The 18,011-nt window shown below is 42.1% G+C and overlaps 1 protein-coding gene across 3 annotated transcripts in view; it reads left to right on the top strand.

The window, feature by feature from the left end:
- Cntn4 (contactin 4) overlaps positions 1–18,011 on the top strand; it is an 860,889-nt gene that overhangs the window by 129,552 nt on the left and 713,326 nt on the right. For all 3 annotated transcript variants that reach the window (XM_058573008.1, XM_058573005.1, XM_058573006.1), the window contains one exon: positions 14,622–14,714. The gene's annotated coding sequence lies outside the window, so the exon portion shown is untranslated. The remainder of the gene's footprint in view (positions 1–14,621; positions 14,715–18,011) is intronic.

The following is an 18,011-nucleotide window of genomic DNA, read 5'->3' as shown; positions in this document are numbered from 1 at the left end:
AATTGATCCTGATATTTTATATTGTTCGTTGAATCTCACTGAGACCATATCGTGCAAAATAATACACCTTTCTATTACCTGTAACTAGGTTTCCTATTATTGATCATACACTAGCTGTGCTGAAGTTCTCATAATGTTTGGCTGATTGATTGATTTTAATTAGGAATATATGACAGCAGAATGCATTTTGATTCATTGTACACAATTGCAGCACAAGTTTTCATTTCTCTGGTTGTACAAAATGTAGCGTCGCACTGTATGTACAGTTATACATGTACCTAGGGTAACAATGTCCATCTCATTCCACCATCTTTTCTGCCCCCATGCACCCTTACCTCCCCTCCCTTCCCTTTGCCCAGTCAAAGTTCCTACATTTTTCTCATGCTTCTCCACTCCCTGTTATGGATCAGCATCCGCTTATCAGAGAAAATATTTGGCCTTTGGTTTTTTGGGATTGGCTTACTTCACTTAGCACGATATTCTCCAGCTCCATCCATTTACCTGCAAATGCCATAATTTTATTCTTCTTTAATGCTGAGTAATATTCCACTGTGTATAGATGCCACAGTTTCTTTATCTATTTATCTGTTGAAGGACACCTAGGTTGGTTCCATGGTCTAGCTATTGTGAATAGAGCTATTATAAACATTGATGTGGCTGCGTCCCTATAGTAGGCTGATTGTAAGTTCTTTGGGTATAAACCAAGCAGTGGGATAGCTGGGTCAGATGGTGAGTCCATTCCAAGTGTTCTCAGGAATCTCCATACTATTTTCCAGAGGGATTGCATCAATTTGCAGTCCCCCCAAGTTTTTGCCATGCACACGTCAGATAGAGCACTAATCTCCAGGATATACAAAGAACTCAAAAAACTTAACACCAAAAAAATCAAACAGTCAATGGGCTAAGGAGCTGAACAGACACTTCTCACAAAGGAGATATACATCCGATCAATGAATATATGGAAAAAAATGTTCAACATCTCTAGTAATTAGAGAAATGCAAATCAAAACTACTCTTCAGATTTCACAGTCTATCTCACAATTTTTATGCATCAGAACTTGAAATCCAGTAGCAAGTCAGCAGTCTGTTAGGGCTCTATGTAACAGCATGGATCTCTTTAGATGGATCCTGTGATTCACTTGTGCGTCTTGGACATTCTCAGCCTGAAAGCACCTTCCCTCCCCTCCAGCTGTTTGACATTCCGTGGCTGAGATATAGTACAGAGCACATCATCATGCAATCATTTACTTATTCATTCCACAAATCGTCATCAAGGCAGTGAGCAAGTAATTGAAGGAATAATAATGAGAAGATTGATAATACCCCTTTATCCTGAAAGGCAACATGGAGTAGGAAGGAATTATTATTATTATTTTTTGGCCAACATATTTTTAAAAATTTCTTTTGAATACTAACACTGCGGTTTGGCATTTTCTCGAAGTAGCCTCCACTGATGGTTGTTTTGATGCTATTCTGTTGCCGAGTGGAGAAGAGCAGAAGGCACACCTTGGACTTGGGCTACGTATGGGTTTGAAGGTGCAGCATCATTAGTCTGTGTAATGTCTGTCAAATGTAGCATCCATCAGTTCACCACAGATATTTGCGGCAGGGTAGCTTGCATAGAGGATGCGAGGAAATAAAAAGATAAGCTACTTATTATAATTGCCCACCGAGGGATTTTTTTTTTTTAACCATCCAAAGGAGAAAGAGGATAGTAGATCCAGACACATGATTCTATCGGAAGGTAGAATACAAATCCACTTGGTGGAAAGGGGAAGTCTCTGGGAGACCCAGGGAAAGCTCTAGGGAAGGGGTGGACCTTGCATTTGCTGGCCGAGGTTGGGTGGACATTGAAGAGTGGCTGGGATGTGGACATAGAGGTGGGGTGGATGTTCAATGATAATCAAATAAGCAGCGTGCATGTTAACCTGGAGCCCAAGTCCTGCAGGATGGACGTCAACGGCCAGTGGAAGTCGCTTGAACTCAAGCACAGAACGTGGAATCCAAGTGACTGCCCTGTTCAGACACCTGTCCATCACGCTCTGCTGTCCACTGGGGCAAGTGTCTCTTCTTGCTCTGATGCCTGTCTGCCTGGCCATCTCTGTCCCTTCGACATTGATGCTAATGGACCGACTGCGGTGGTCATTGAGCTATGCCGTCTTCAGCATCCCTGATTGAGTGTTGACTGTTCCAAAGAAAAAACCCAAGTCCCTATGAAATCATCAAATGCATGTTAATGAAGTCAGCCAAGAGCTGGTTTCTGCATTCGGGCGCAACCACCTCTCTGCGCTGGGCTGGTGCGTCAGGAGGGATTACGGTGCTTCTCTAAGAAGGTTACGCTGTCATCCGGCCGAATGTGGACATACAAGAATGCTGCCCAGCAGGTGCTTTTGGTGACTGATGATGACGGTGATGGATAACGATAGGTAGGAAATTCACTTTGCAGGGGAAATAGCTCCTTTTCTACTGGCGCAGAGGCATGGTCCAGATTTGGGGATTTCTTTCGGGGATTTCTTTCTTGTCGAATTAGGTATCTCTTTCAATTAAAAAGAAAATTGCTAAGGACTGCATTCTCGGATCGCACGGCTCTGACAGGGAACCGTGGGGCAGATGTGGCCAGTCGCTCTGTACCTGGGCTGGGTCTGTGGCCGTCATCCCAAGCTTTGCCGGGTCCTCTCATCATAAGTGCAACAGAAACAACCCAGGTCCAGTCCACACGGGGTCAGAACGTGTGGGATTAGGAGATACGGCGATAGCAGTGCCTTGTTAAAGCCTTCCAAGAATGTTCTTATGGATTATAATGCAATCTTCCCTGTGAGTCCCTCAGCCCTTGAGCGCTTATTCTCCCTTCTAAGAATGTTCTTTACCCCAGAGACAGGTGTGGTTTGTATCCTTAGCGGCCATGGGTCTCTGCTCAGATGCCACCCCAACAGAAAAGTCTTTTTTTTTTTTCCTTTTAAAGTGCTGGGTATGGAACCCAGTGGCACTTAACCCCTGAGCCACATCCCCAGCCTTTTTATTTTTTAGAACAGTGTCTTGCTGAGTTGCTCAGGGCCTCGCTAAGTGGCTGAGGCTTCCATCAGACTCGTGATCCTCCTGCCTCAGCCTCCCGAGCTGCTGGGATTACGTACATACACCACTGTGCTTGACTGAGACCTCCCTCTCTCTCCCTCCCTCCCTCCCTCTCTCTCTCTCTCTCTCTCTCTCTCTCTTTCTTTCTTCTAATTAGTTGTACATGACTGTAGGATGCATTCTGACACAACCTACATAAATGGAGCATAATTTCTCATTCTTCTGGTTGTACGTGATGTAGAATCCCACCAGAGGGTAATAATGTCCAGTTCATTCTCCTATCCTTCCTGACCCCATGCCTCCTCCCCTCCCTGCACTCCCCTCTGCCTAATCCAAAGTACCTCTGTTGTTCCCTACCTCCTTCACCCCATGCTTATTGTGAATTATTATTGACAAATCAGAGAAAACACTCAATATTTGTTTTTTTGGGGAGGGGATTAGCTTATTTAGCTTAGCATGATGTTCTCCCATCTCCGTCCACTCGCAAATGCGATGATTTCATTCTTCTTCGAGGCTGAATGATATTCCATTGTGTGTGTGTGTGTGTATACACATATCACATTTTCTTTATCTGTTTATCTGTTGAAGGGCATCTAAGCTGGTTCCACAGTTTATCTATTGTGAACTGAGCTGCTATAAACATTGATGCGGCTGCATCACTGTAGTGTGCTAAAGTCTAAGTCCTTTGGGTATAAACCGAGGAGTGGGATAGCTGGGTCCAATGGTGGTTCTAGTCCAAGTTTTCTCGGGAATCTCCATATTGTTTTCCAGAGGCATTGCACCAATTTGCAGTCCCACCAGCAATGTATGAGTGTACCTTTTCCCCCACATCCTCACCAACATTTATTTTGCTTATATTCTTGATAATTGCCATTCTGACTGGAGTGAGACGAAACCTTGGTTTTGATTTGCGTTTCTCTACTTGCTAGAGATGTTGGACATTTTTTCATGTGTTTGTTGATCGACTGCATTTCCTCTTCGGTCCAGAGGCCTTTCTTGGTCGGCTGTTCTAGAGGAACCTCTACCTCCTCTGCTTCCTCCTTTCTGCCTGGTGTGTGTCAGTACCTGGCTTGTGGCTGCCTGTCTCCTCAAGCCAAGCTGTAAGTCCCTGAGAGCAGAGGGTGGCTTCTTCAGCAAACTGAGAACCTGTGCGACTTCCCGGCCCTGAGAAGATCTTGAATCAGTCATTGCTGAGTCATGAACTGTATGCATGACCCTTTTATTTGTAAAGGGCTTAAATAAACTACTCAAGATGGGGAAAAGAACCTAGCCCACATTGGGTTCCAGAGTCGAATTCAAGCTTTTTTGATGGATTTACCCAAACTGTGCTGGTTTGTGTAGCTGCAAGCAAGTCAGACAACCAATAGCCCAGAAAAAGAAATGGAATATTGTGCTCTCACTCTGAAATGGACTCTTTTTTATACCTCATCACATCCTATAATAAAAGAATTGCTTTTGCTTCTGCCAAGTCACTGGTGACTGCCACCCTATACCAGGGCGTTGGGTGGACGCATGCAGACGCTGATCCGAAAAAGCCATTTGCAGAAAAAAGAAAGGAAATCCAAACCTAACCAACCCCCTCGGTGTCTTTAAAGGCCAATAACATTGGTATCCATTGGGTAAACACGATCCATCACCATTCTGCAGGTTTTCTATGGGCCACTTCTTTAACAAATATATTTTTGGTCTGGGCCGTTTATCATATCTGGAAGTCTAGAGGGTAAGCTTAGTACTCCTCTTAGGTTAGCATTGAAAATAGCCACTCAGGGGATTGTCAAGGGAAAAGCGTATCCCCTTGAGAACAGAAAACAGCATCTTATAAGCTATTTCCATCAGTATTGGCTCGTAGTGTGGAAACTCAGCTAAACTTCAGGAGGAGCGTGGGTTTCCATGGGAAATCAGGTTATGAATGGGAAGAGCTCCGGTGCAGACGGTGAAGGCATATCCTTGAACCCTCAAGGGCATATAGGGTGTGTGTGTGTTTGGTACTGGGGAGTGAACCCGGGGGCACTTAACCACCACCGAACCACATCCTCAGCCATTTCTGTCTTTTCTTTAGAGACAGGGTCTCACTGAGTTGCTTAGCAACTCGCTAAGTTGCTGCGGCTGGCTTTGAACTTGAGATCCCCCTGCCTCAGCCTCCCGAGCTGCTGGGATTACAAGCGTGCACCACCGTGCCCAGCACAGAGAGTGTCCTTTAATGGGACCGAATCTGCTGCTCAATGCAGGACTCTGATGTGTTCTCTGAAAAACACTGCCTGACAAAATAGCAGAGATCCTTAAAGACCAAGATACAGGGAGCTGCTGCCACTAGAGTTAGTTATGGGACTGATGAGCTGTTTTGCAAAGGGAGGAACTATGGGAAAGCATACATCTGAGAGAGTGTCTGCTCCCGTATCCCATGGGAACTCCACCTCGGGGGTCCAGTGGAGTCCAAGAAGTTGAAACGACTTGGGGACCTCTGAGATCAGTGGATATACCAAAGCACCAATTGCATATAGAAAGCATATGTTTTTTTAAAATATTTTTTCCAGGTTAGTTAGTGCTTATGATAGACAGCAGATGGGTAAAGAAAAGAGACTCAGAGGGTGTTTGGTCATAGAGCAGCAGGTTGGGCTTGGGAAAAGCATGGAGCTTACAGAATCCAGTGCACACATCCATTAAGGTTTGTAAGAAACAGCGGTGGAGACACGGTGTAGACTGAATGGCGGTTGAAAACGGGGGTCTTGGAAAAGCGGGTAAAAAAAAGATCCGTTGAGCTAAAAACAAAGCAGCTGAACAGAACTCGCAGAGCCTGAAGCTTATTAATCAGAGCCAGGAGACTTTGGTCCCAATAGATTGTGGCTCTAGTTTCCTGCCCTGGGTACCATGGTGTGTCCTCGCTGAGGCCATTGTCTTTGGAAGAACTGAGGGACGTTCTTTTCTTATCCCTCACATAATGACTGTTCTGACAGAGCCCCACTTTTAGATTCTCTTCGAGATCCCTGCAGAGGGATTTTGAATAATTTTCAATTCCTGCTTTCGCTGGGATGTGTGCCAGAAATGGATTTAAAGCAGTGAATGGATTTTAAAATAAGCCAGCTCTTAGTATTTCCTAATCCCTCTCCAGTGTTTTCTGCCCCACCCCCCAAAAAAATACTGTTTTTCAACATGGGCTTTGGGGTCTCCGAGAGAACAGGTTGTCTCAAGTGATCAAAAAATGTATTATGTAACCGGCGCTGAGAATTTTCGCTTTGCTGCTGTGTAAAAACCAGGTTCACGTCCTGTGGTCCCTTGAAAATATAAGGGTTTGATTTCAGCAAACAGTGTTAGATGTGACCGTCCCTGCAATTAAAAGATCAGGGAGGCACCAGATGGGTGCTGTCCCTTACATACATAGCTCATGAGTAGCAAAATGAGAGGATGGTCCAGATTTCCGGAATCATGGCATCGTAGAGCACAATACCTTGTTCAGAAATGTGGGCTCCGTAGTTAAACAAAATCTGGTTAGCATTTCAGCCATCATCCATATTGTTAAGTCACTTACCCTATAAGCCTATACTCCTTGATCTGCGAAATGGGATTAATCATAGCTTTTACTGTATCCAGTCATTTGGCAGATTAAAATCCAAATAAATCCCAAAGTCTTAGAAAATAGTCCATACATTACAATAAGCCTGCATGAGTGTCCCGTTGCTGCATAAAACATTACCACAGATGCCCTGACTTTAAATAACACGCGTTTTTTGATCTTGCAAGCTGTGCTGGTCCTCTTCTGGGTCTCACAGTGAAGAGCATCGTGAGGTGACTTTGTCCGTCCGTGGTGACCTGCTGCCCAGGTTGGGGACAGGGCTGGTGTTGTCCTTGCCTGCTGAGCTGTCAGCAGGAACTGTGTTCAAGCCCCCTAGAGCCTGCCCTCAGATTGAGGCCACCTGGGATCCTTTCCAGAGGACCCTTTTAACATGGAGAGAGATTTCTTCTCAGCAGACATTACACTCACATTTCAAATCTGTCCCCTGGAGACAGGTGGCCATTCCCTTTTAAGAGCTCACCTGATTACATCAGGGTGATCTCCCTTTTTAGTAACTCAGGGCCACCTGCAGTGGGCCCTCAATTTATCCACTTTGTCATGAAACTAGGGCTGTTCATAGCCATTCCTCCCCCAACTCGTGGCAGGGTGCTACACCAGGGATGTCCACCGGGGGGCGCTGTCAGAATTCCCCTTTCCACAAGACACTGGTGGTATTTTCACCATGAATTATTGTTCTTATCATTATTATATATTTCTGAGGTTATTATGGTTTAAAGCTCACATTTAAAGGTCATTCTAGGCTAATGGTGCAGAATAAAGGTAACCAAACCTTTTTGGAACATGGCTCCTGAAGGAATCCACATGGTGTGACACTATTTGCGGGTTGATTTGACTTTGGACTGCATTACTCATACCTGAAACATTCTAATGGTTATTCCCCAAAGAATAGGAGGATGATAATGCAGATCATAACCTTGCCAGGTCCCGAATGATAAAATAAAAGTTCATGGGAACGCAGAACATAATATTTGATCGTTAATATGATACCTTGTTATCTACCATAGACACTCTCCCTGGTTTTAACTCCTGTTCTCAGTGAAGGAAGAAAGAGAAAGATTGTTTTAAAGGGATGATTAGTGAGGACACCTACAAATTTTACACTTCGGTTTAGAGTAAGAAAAAATTCTGCTTATTGTATCCATTGCATTGTCACCTGTTTGCAGTGTCACTATCTAAATATTTCCAAAATTCCAAGTAAGAACATCCTGCTTCTTAATGTAGAAAAAGAAACTTCTGGAAAACTGACCTCCCCGCACCCCCTGACCACACATGGGTTTTTAAGATGCATTTTCTGTCCTTAAAACTCTGTGTTAATTTCCTACGACCCCTTGAATGTGCCACGAGCCATTTGCAATAGAATCAATTAACATTTGGGAAGTTGAGCCTGGCCACCTAGGATATTAAATATTTGCTCCAGGAATGCTAATAAAAATCCACTGACATGATATTCCCAAAGTATTATTAAATAATAATAGCAGTGTTAAAGGGTAGCAAATAAATGAGTATCTACTTAGAGCTGTTTTTCTCAGTTCTTGTGATTTTTGTGTATCTATTTTGGATTTGAACGTTCTCATTTGCTTTGGAGATCAGACTTTGGAAATAGGGCTTTCCAAAGCTGCTGCGTCACTGACAGTCCATTTGGAAAGATGTCTTTGCATAATCAAAGTCATCGAGGGGACTTGCATAAGAAAATGAAATGTATAAATTATCTTTTCTTCATTGCTATTTCTTGGGTAGCTGGAAAAATGAAGTATTGTTACTTAGTTGGCCCTATTTATAAAATATTATGCAATTTTTCTATTGCATGGCATATTGGCAAAAAATATAAAGCGTTGTTCTATTTTTATTTTACTTTTTAAAAAAAAATTTTCTATGGTGCTGAGGATGGAATCCAGGCCTTACATAATATTGGGCAAGTGCTTTTACCTCTGAGCTTGTCCTATTTAGAAAAGTTGATTAATACTACCTTTTTTAAAAAAAAAATCACAATATATTAAATAGGCAGCTTCCATATTTTTCTGTACTTTATAACAGCATGGATTTTATTAAAAAAATTACTAGTGTCGTTTTGATGAAGCAACATTGTGAAGCATTAACTATTTCACAAAGGTAGGCTCTTCCTATTTCCATCACTGATCTAGTTGATATATTTGTTTTCCAACCACTTTATTTGACATCATAAAAGAAAGTGTTAGAAAAGTGAGTTCTTCCACCTCAGGTTTATTAATTTGATTTGCTTTACTTTACTTTGTTTTGGCTCAAATTAATTGAAATCCGTGGCATAGATACACATCAGTACAGCCTGGGATGATTTCTACTGATACATATTCTACGCTTACATTTATAGGAATCAGAATATTGCTTGGCATAGACTAGGTTGTTGGAATCAGCTTTGTCATTGCTGTGGCCAAAAGACCTGACAAGAACGATTTTAAGAAGGAAGTTTATGTGGGGCTCATGGTTTCAGAGGTCCCCATGGGTGCACCTCCTCTGTCCACACCCTACCTGTCTACATTTACAGCGACCAAACAGTGGATTAATCCACTGATTCGGTTAAGAACCCAATCATTTCGCCTCTGAACCTCCTTAGATTGTCTCATGTATGAGCTTTTGGGGACACCTCCTATCTAAACCACAGCATAGGTAATAGATAGACCTCAACTAAACGAGGCAGCTGTAGTTATTAAAAAACAGTAGTCTCTAACGTAAATGTTGAAATTACATTTCCTCCAATATAGTCGAATGGCCAAAAAAAACTTGCACTCAATAAAGTTTTTGATTGATTGGAACAATGTCCTAAATCCCGTGGGAAATGCACCAGACTGCATTGCTAAATGGAGCTTCAGCAAAACATTGAAGTTTGAAAATCACCTTTGTTGTGTGGTTAGTTGGGTGTCTCTTTGGTGATCTTCCTATTGCTTCATTTATTCATAACACTTTTTTTTTTTTTTTTGGTGTTTGCTAAGCATGTTTCTCCCAATTCTCTGAACGTACACATCCATTTAAAAACCAACCTTCTGCTTTCCTCGCTTTTCCGCCGACGGTATTCTATTCATGTGAACAGTCTTGTAATGTTCGGTGCATAGACCCTCACTTTGATTTTACTGCTTGGGCTTCTGCAATGAAATCTGACCTCCTTTTCTGGGTCAGACTGTAGATTTCATAAAGCTCATGATCATGGGTGATGACCTAGTGTTTTGGCCTGCAAAGCATCATAGAACCTGGGAAGTCATCCATGCTGTTGTCGAAAAACTTGAGAACAGCCAGACTTGAAAGAGAGTTGATTCCTGCTTTGCATCCCAGTGTGCTTTCTTACGTCCTCCGACTTCTTAGGCCGGTTAAAACTGATGTTTTCATCCATTGGATTCAGAGACTCTTATAGTCACAGAAAGAATAGCACATACCGTGTACAAAGAACAAAGAAGCCCTCGTGTTTAGTGGTGGCATAGATACTTTCAGCAACGTAAATCACCATTTTAAGTAATTTCAGACACTGAGAAACTTCTGTCTTTTTCCCAATTTAGTGGATGAAGGTAAATGATGTCCTAACCCCATAGTCTGCTGAAGGCTGTGTAATTGATGAAACTTTGGTCCATTTTTCAAAATTTTGGGACATGTTTCCTTTTCTTTTCTCCTTCCTTCCTTCTTTATCTCTTCTTCTTCCTCCTCCTCCTCCTCCTCCTCCTTCTTCTTTTTTAATTTTTGATACTAGGAATTGAACCCAGGGGTGCTTAGCCATTGAGCCACATCCCCTGCTCTTTTCTATTTTACACAGAGACAGGGTCTTGCTAAGTTGCTTAGGGCCTCGCCAAGTTGCTGAGGCTGGCTTTGAACTTGCAATCCTCCTGCCTCAGCCTCCACGGCTGCTGGGATGACAGGTGTGCACCACCACACCCATTGTATTTCCCGTTTTTTACCCTTCTATTTTTCTCACCACTAGAATAAACAGTGACTTTGTTTCCAGTGAAAATAGCCTTATGTCCTTTAAAAAATTTTATTTTTGATGGGGGGGGGGGATGATGGCACGGGATTTAGAGAGCGGAGAACAGAATTTTTTTTTAATGTAGATTGTTTCAGTAAACAAAGCAAAACAACAAATATTATGCTACATGATTTATACCATCATTTTGGAATTTCCTTTATCCTTTGATACAGTCACTGCTGAAGAGCTCAGCTTCACTAATCTTTACTTAATTAAAGTATTTCCTCAAAGCAGAATACAACTTTCCTATTACTGGTCTCCTCCTTAATGGTAATCAGCTTGAGCCTATATATAATATATATATATATATATATATATATATATATATATATATCTTACGAGTTCAACAATTTTAGTTATTTCTGCATAGTGATACACACACACACACACATCTTTATTTTCCAATATTTTCTTAAGAAGCTTCATTGAATATTACTGTTTTGGCAAGATTGCAATAAGTCACTGAGTCGATCTTCAAGCAGGAGATTGAACCATCTTTATCTTCCAGCTGAGGGGTCAAGGGGCAGACTTCAAGTCTACAGCATTTACTCCGCTCAGGGTTAGACCACACCTTTATAGTCCCAAACCACCCACATTCATCAGCAGCGGCTGTTGCTATGATTCAAACCCATAAACAAACATCACAAGATCTAAAAATCATAAGCAGAAGGGTGAGTGGGTCAAATGACCCTAATTGAGTCAAAGAAGAAGCATTTCTTCCAGGATATGGAGTCTCAGGGCAACATGGAGTCTGTTTGGCCATTGCCCATAAAGCCTAACCCTTAACAGGTCCAGAGGTTGTCTTCTTATTTTTTTTTCTATCTATCAGCATTCAGAAGTTCATTTCACAGTAAATGAGTAGAGGAGGAAGGCTAAGCTAGGTATTGGACAAAGTCTTATTTTGGAGTGAAATACTTCTGAGCGAACCAACGGAAGAGACTTTTCCTACTTTATTAATCATTGACTTCCTTCCAGATGCACTTTATTGGGTCCTGTGTGCAAACCCACCGCCCATAAGAACTGGCTCTCAACTTCCCGGATCACAAGTCCCGTGTTCAGTAATTCCATCCATGTAGCCTGTTTCTCACATCTTTTCCGGAAACTCTATAATCTTTTGCGTCTCCGATAGCTTTGACCTGACATCTCACGTCTTTGCCGGTGTCTCTGACCTTTTTTCATGTTTTTATTTTTGATGATTTGTATTATTTATGTATCGATCCACCCATCTCCTGCATTGAAATGTGAGATTCATGACAGTGGAGACCTTTTGAATAGTGTGCACCCTGTTTTCTAGCAATTCAGGGCTATTGCTTCACAGCAGAGACATGATAAAGAACACATGCAGAGATCACCACAGGTATTTATTGTGCACCTCTGTTACTTGTTCTATCCCATTTATTACTTCATTTATTTACTACAAGCTCATTATTACCCAACAGAGGAGGTGTAGATGGAGACAATCTTAATCATTCACTCAAAGGCATATTGTATTAGTGAGCTGTTTATTGAGTGATTATTTAAATTTCTAGATTTTGATTCCAGAAACTCTGCTTTTCTCTACATTTCTGCACCTGTTTCCCTCTTTTTCAGCCTCATTATGGCGTCTGACTATACTTGGGCTTTCGCACATAACCTTATTTGTTTTCTGTTTGGTCTATCAGTGATCGCGAACCAGAAATCCACTGACCACTTGTTAAGGGGCAAAGGAGAGGTCAGTGAGCATGGTTTCAAATGTTATCATGCAAATTTCAGCCATTGATTTTTTTTTGTTTGTGGTGATTTATATGGAACTTTTCACATGAATTCTTCCTTGATTAGTCTCATATGACAGCTTGGGGAAATGAGGCTCAGAGTTAAAAATGTGTGTGACCCATAATCCTTAGCTAGTGAGTGGCCCTGGTCCTAGGATTCACATTCTGATACTCCCTGCTCCTCCCCACCCATTGAAGATTTCTCCTTCTTCCTATTCCTTCTTTTAACACATTTTCATCCTCTGTTTCTGGCATTTTGATTAGTTATTGCTGTTATTCTTATGCTTTTTCATTTTCGAACTTTCCCCCGATTTCTACCGTGATTGAAATTTTATATCCTCTCACGAGCCACACATTGAAACCAGAAGCTACCCAACGGTTTCAGCCTATGGCACAGCGGAGAGAGCGCATCGGCCTTATTTTCCTGTCCACAAATGGGGAATAGCAGTTCACTTACTTTCTACTAATGTAAGATGAAACTAGGATTCCTCACCTTCACCACAAGGACGTTTTGGACGGGGAATTCTTTGTTGAAGCATTCAAGGAGGCTTAAGGGAGACCATGGCCCTCTATCTGGTAGCTTTTCCCTCCTGTGACAATCAAAAAAAAATATTTTCAGAGACTGCAAATGGCTGGCCTCCCCAGGGATGCGGACTGGCCCCTGGGTGAGAACTGTTGGATTAAATTAAGATAATGACTGTGCAAATGTGGATTCCAGGGCATTCTCCAAATCCAAGTTATTGTTAGAATGAGCTCGAAGAACAATAAAAATTCACTGCTGCGAATTCTTTGGCAAGCCACAGAAGGGGAACGGTGCATCCACATTAAGGACCAGCGTTGGCGGTCCACTGAAGGACCCATGAACGCTCAATCATGTGGATCCCCACTGGAAGTTTCTTGCTTCTGCATCACTCCAAGCAAGCATTTAATACAAAATTGCCTGTTAAATAGGACTTCCCATTTATAGATCTCAGCTTTATTTCTTTATGAAATATCCGGCAACATATTCGCCACCATCTGATGAATAATTAAAACCAAATTACACTTGTCAGAAAAAAAAATGAACACACCCCATTACAAGAGAAGGGGAAAAAAATAATATTTAATTTCGTTCCCAAATGGTTTATGGCACGCTATCCTCATTTGTGATATTTGGTGCTCTGTAGTGACTTGACATCATTATTCATTTTGGAGCGTTTCTACTCTATTTGTTTTGTGGAAGTAAGATCAAAGAAGGTGCCCGTTCATTTTAAGGGAATACATTATTAGTTTATCTAATACTTACCGAGTTGAGAAAAAAGATCTAAAAAAAATCCCCCATGAGATGTCCTCGCCTTAATTAAATGGATGTATTATTGCTCGCGCTGGTATTAAGTCGGCTGATACTCATAGGGACGATTTTTTTTAAATGACACGATGCATTATTTATGGGGTCGTCTTGGTGATGAGCTTTGGAAAAGAAAAATTGTTGCAGACAAGGAGGTGGTAGCCCTCCCAAGAACTTTTCCCTATTTTATTGGAAGGCGACTTGCTACCTTGGTGATCTGGGGGTAGAAACTGGGCCTCTAACACCCTCTTCTGCAGGATTTCGGTTTGAAAGAAAAGAGCACACAGGACCAGCTTGGTTTTTCCTGTCATTGGACTATTGCCGGCTCATAGAGAAGCCAGTTGTTTAATTTTCAGGCAGGACTGTGTACCCACAGAGAGGCTGGAGCTTCTATTTGTACTCCATTTTATTATTGTCAGAACTGATCAAATAAATCTGCCCGAGTGTCCGTGGGTGGGATGCATGTGGAAAGTGATTTTATTATTTTATTTAAGTCCCCAAACACGTGGCTGTCTTCATTTTGTTTTTCCTCTTGCATCTCCAGTACCTTGTACAACTTGCCACACAGATCACATGGACTCCGCTTATTACCCAGGCTTTGCTCCAACTGTTCAAATACAAAATCAAAAAGAGTTTTTCTTTTTCTCATTCCTTGTGCATCTCCTTTCACTTTTCATGTGAAATCCCAACTGTATTTTGAAACCATTCCGAATGGCACTTTCGGTGGATGGAAAACCCACCCTATATAAAAATCATCTCAGAGATGAGATCCGAAATGATCCTTCTGTTTTCTGCCGGATATCCTGAAACGGATCTGTAATTTTTTTTTTTCCAGAAAACTCTTTCTTTTCAATTTCGTCTGCATGATATGATTCAGAAAACTAAAAGCATTTTTTTTGTTTGTTTTTTTTTTTTCAGATTCACTCTTTGCTGACGGGCGAAACATCAGCAGAACCCACTTGGATGTTTTTGCAACGTTATGTAAAAAGAATAAAAATCCTTCACGCTGAGGTAAGGGGAAGAGTCCGTGTAAGTTCTGATGGGAAAGGAGCGAAGGTTTGTTAACCTTGGGTCTATCTTATAAATTCTTCTGTTTCCTGCTCTTACATGCATAATGAGAACTGTATCCTTGTCTCTCTGTGCCCCGAGGAGGATTTTTGAGATGCACCGATGTGAGGTACACGGTGATAGGAAATAGGTCTGCAGTCACCAAACCAAAGGTTACCAAGCTTCTCCTCATAACCATCCCATCACACCCAAGAAGACTTTGAACAGCACTTTCTTGTGATACTGTATGAGGTGGGGGTTAGACGTGGCTGCCCAAGACAGAAGACTTCCATGAGATAAAAGGTTTCCAGTTAAGAAGTGAAGCAGGCAGGCCAGAGCTGGTGTGGGGTACCATCATCAGGGACGCAGGCTCAGTCACACATACCCTTTGCTCCATGATGGCAAATGGATTTTTGGTATCCTAGTCAGATTCCAAGCAGTAAAGCAGAAATAAGGTGCAGTTATACCCTTAGGGGCAAGTCCCTAATATTGGTCATACCATCACCCTGATTAATCCTCCATATCTGAGCTTAGTCACATGGTCACCTGGGGCTGCAGACTAGAAGATAAAGTCCTTATTCTTGCGGTCATGTGACCAACTAAAATTTTTGTCCTATGGAAGAAGAATTAGCAGCATTTCCCCCATTAATATATCCTACATTAAAAGAAAAAAAGAAACTTTGCTGAGGAGGTTGTCAACTGCATAATTTTGCAGAAACTCATTAAAAAATGTGGTTTCTGCCCAATGCAGTGACACGGGCCTGTTATACTCACAGTTCAGGAGGCTGAGGCAGGAGGATCACGAGTTCAAAGCCAGCCTCAGCAATGGTGAGGCCCTAAGCAACTCAGTGAGACCCTGTCTCTAAATAAAATACAAAATAGGGCTGGGGATGTGGCTCAGTGGTCAAGTGCCCCTGAGTTCAATCCCTGGTACCCCCTCCCCACAAAAATGGGTTTTCTTCTGTTGCTTTAATGGCATTACCAAAGGGATGAATAAATACTCACTGAAGATGTACATGGATAGATTTTTTTTCCCTAAACATAAAATGTGACTAGCCATGAGACTGATTTTTTTTTTTAAATTTTAAGATGAACATACCCAACCATTCTTTTATGTATTCAAGAGTCACCATATACCATCTGAGCTAAGTCAGTATAGAGTTATTTTTCTTCTAGTGGCTGCTCGGATACAGCCCTTTTTCAAGGTATGATTTGGATGCGGCTTTGGATATGAATTTCAGGCTTAAGCTTCCAAAACACATAAGTAATCAATTGTGTTCACTACTAATTTTTCTTCTTAATCCCACTTTTTTTTTTTTTTGGTTATTTGGCTCTAATGGTTTTCTGACTCTTGCTAAAAAATCAAGTATACCTCCCAGGATGGAGATTTGGCTCCCTTGGAGGATTTTTGAATAAGAGCTATTAACTGTGATTGAGGATCCCATACATCCCAGACAAGAACCCTTCGTGTTCCGGGATCAAATTAATTAAATGACTCATTTAGTGAGTGCTGTCACTGAAGACTTTGCAGTACCTCCTATGCCATCTGATTCGTTGGACAAGAACAGCCTGGCTATTTTAGAAAAGGGACACTCTTGGGGTCTTCTCAGAAGCAGTTCATTGGCTTGGCAGAGGACTTGTGGCTATCTAGAGTATAGGTTTTCCAGTATTAAAACCAAAGACTAAATTGGGAAAGTTGTGTCTACTGCTCTTCAACTATGAAGAAAGAGTGGTACCATCCAGTTTGTTTTCATAGAATTGGAAAGGGAAGTCAGTTAAGAATTACACACCGGTATCGGCATGGATGTGTCTTGTCTCCAAGAAACAAAGATGGCACCAGGGGAATCTTCCGTTCAAGAAAGTGAAGAGCTTCTGATGAGTGAACTTTGCCTGCATCTAAAAGATAGCATTCACCTCCTTCCTTGGCTGCTTGTGAGTGAAACACCACCATAGTGGGTTGAAATTTAGCTCGACAGACACCGAAAGAACTGTTTTCTGAGACAGTCCTGCCATTTACCTAAGGAATAAGTAGGTTCTCTTTGAATGGACCCATGTGGGTTTGCTTGGGAAAGAAGCATACAGATCTCCTCTCTTCATAGGAAGGAGACTATTTCAAACAGCCGTTTTCTTTGCTAACAAAGAAATGCACACTGGAGACCAATCAGCAATTTCACAGCTGGCTTGTGAAATCCTGAAATGACGTATACAAATCAAAGCAGGAGAGATGCATTTGCAATGAAACGGATATTTGAATTGCATCCCAATTTCTAATAGGATATTGCTTCATAGTTGCAGGACATCATGAACATACCATGTCTAGGTATGCACAGCAATTCCTATCTCAGTCAGGACGCGTGAACTTCCTTAGAAGTGTGAAACAGCAGGGTTGAGTAGCCTGTGCTAGTTTCTTCTGCTTGTAGGTGATGAGAGGAAACCAGTTGTCCACTCACCTGGTGATTAACCGGTTTCTCTATTGATACACAGGGTAGCTGGAATTCTCAGTTCCCCTGTGACAGTGACCAAGTAGGCATGTGTCTCAGTGTTTGACAGATTGGCTGCCATTCCTGTGCAAAAGCTGAGCTATTGAGAGGAATAAATCCAGAGGAAATTCTTAGTGTGGATGTGACCCTCAATCCAGCATCCAATTGCAGGGTTGGATGGAAGTTTACATTTTTGGGGGGGTTCTGGGGATTGAACCACAGGTTCTGGGCACTGGACCATGGAACTGTATCTCCAGCCCTGTTTTATATTTTATTTAGAGACAGGGTCTCACTGAGTTGCTCAGTGCCTCGCCATTGCTGAGGCTGGCTTTGAACTCACAATCCTCCTGCCTCAGCCTCCCGAGCAGCTGGGATGACAGGCATGTGACACTGCACCCAGGGGAAGTTTATTTTTTAATCTATCTCTTTTCCCTACCTTTCTTATTCCTTTTCCTCCCACTTTTGATGGTGGGGATTGAATCCCTGAGATACAGCTGCTGTTTTTTTTTTCATAAATATTTTATTTTTGTAGATTTTATTTTGAGACAGGGTCTTAGTAAATTGCTGAGGGCCTCACTCAGTTGCTGAGGCTGTGCTCAAACCTGGAATCCTCCTGCCTCAGCCTCCTGAGTCTGGGATTACAGGCGTGCACCATCATGCCTGGCAACTTTTCTCACTCTTAATGGAGCAGACTAGCCCACTGCAGGGATATGAAGCACATCAGCCCACAGGAATTGATCCTGAAAACGTGTGGACCAGGAGAGAAAGAAGGGTCCATGCC

The sequence above is a fragment of the Marmota monax genome, unplaced genomic scaffold (assembly GCF_021218885.2).
Source record: "Marmota monax isolate L192 unplaced genomic scaffold, Marmota_monax_Labrador192_F-V1.1 WCK01_AAM20220418_F8-fsc00028, whole genome shotgun sequence".
Taxonomy (NCBI): Eukaryota; Metazoa; Chordata; class Mammalia; order Rodentia; family Sciuridae; genus Marmota; species Marmota monax.
Note: the sequence above shows the minus strand (reverse complement) of the source record. Positions and strands in the feature narration are given on the sequence as shown.